Genomic DNA, 1,738 nt, shown 5'->3' on the forward strand with positions numbered 1-1,738 from the left:
TCAGCTGGCTCCAAGGCAGGGTGGCACATGGTAGAGGGCAGCAGTTCTTGGCAGCAGAAGACAGCAAAAGCAACAAGAGCAATAGGGAGAAGCATCAGAGAGCAAGTCTCTTTCTCTCCCTTATATTGTATGCAGGCTGCCCAACCCAGGGTGGGTGTAGAACTCACACCCATAATCCCAGCAGTGGACCACGAGTCAGTCACAAACTCTAGAAGCCCACCCCATGACTGCATGAGGGTTTGGGGGGACGTCTAGACACAGACCATAACAGTCTCACGGCTTTGTTTTCCCTACCTTTTTTTTCAGTGTTTCTGTTTTTATATCTAGGTCTTTGCTTCATTTTGATTTGATGTTAGTACAGGGTGAGAGAAACGTGCCTAGTTTCATCCTGTAGGTTAGGGCAGTGTGTCCTTTAATAACCTTTTCCACAAATGTAAGTGTCCGCTGTATATGTTAAAGCACCTTGTATGGAAATTGTCACCTCTTCCCGGGAATTGCTTCCTTTTTGCAGTGTGCAGGGGCTTTGTCTGCCTCTTCCGACCCGCTGGTTTGATGTCAGCGCTGTCGGGAATGAGAGTGGCTGCCCTGCCTGCTGCCGGCTCGGCTGCAGTGCTGTCATCCGCTGCTGTCGGTGTTCCTTGGGCTGCGCTGTGTCCTGCGGGCAGTGTCCGGTCGGGTTTGGTTTTGATCCACTCCCCTCTGCGGCTTCTGCTCGGGCGTGAGACCGTTCCCATCGGGCGTCGGTGTGGAGAGGCGTTACTGTGCGCTGTCGCCGTCTGCTTCTCCGGGGTCCTTTGTTTCCTTTTGTCCACTTTCCCTCGCGCTGCTTGGCGACCGCAGCCTCGCTGTCCCCCTCAGGACTCCAGAGAGCTCTGCCGTGCTCACTGCTGCTCACGGCTCTTCACGTTCTCCTTGTTGTGGAAAGTCCATTTCTTTGTCAACTTTAAAATTTAAAAAACAATTTTTGTTAGCACAGGTTTGCAGTACATAATGATGACGGTCCATCAGGGCACTGGCACACGAACGTAACGCATCTTAATTCTTTTCACTCCCGCCTTCAATTCTGCGGGGTGATTTTGTAGGATGCGGTAATCGGGGTTGACAGTTACTTTCTTTTAGGGCTTGCGAACTTCCGACTTTCCTGGCCTATAAGGTTTCTGTTGAGAAATCTGCTGCTGTTCTCAGAAGCTCGGCTTTATAAGCTATTCTTCATTTTCTCTAATAGTTTTTAGTATTTTTTGTTTTGAATTTTAGGCATTTTGATGATGATCCGTGGACATATGGTTCTCTTCTGGTTGTGTCTATTAGATGTTCTAAATGCCTCCTTTGCCTGGATATCCTTTTCATTTTCTAGATTTGGGAATTTTTCTGCAAATAGGTCAATGAATAAACTTTTTATCTTTTCGAGACAGAATCTCACTGTGTAGCCCAGGCTGGCCTCAAACTTGTGGCAATCTTTCTGCCTCAGCCTCCGAGTGCTGGGAATAAATTTTTATATCATGGAACCCCCCCCTCACCTCTAAGCCCTACGTTTGCAATGCAGTCACAACGGAGCGGGTGGATGTTCGCCCTGTGAAGATCACCGGGAACCGGTCCGCGCCAACCTCGTCCTCAGGCCTGCCGGTCTGCTCCGAGTGCCCGCGCCCACCGCCCGACTTCCGGCGGAGCTTCCCACTTCCGGCCGGCCGCTTGCGGCGCTCGCCGCGGGCTCGGCTGACGGGCCTCCTCCGCGCACTGC

Source organism: Chinchilla lanigera, unplaced genomic scaffold (assembly GCF_000276665.1).
Source record: "Chinchilla lanigera isolate Chin_1 unplaced genomic scaffold, ChiLan1.0 scaffold00002, whole genome shotgun sequence".
Classification (NCBI taxonomy): Eukaryota; Metazoa; Chordata; class Mammalia; order Rodentia; family Chinchillidae; genus Chinchilla; species Chinchilla lanigera.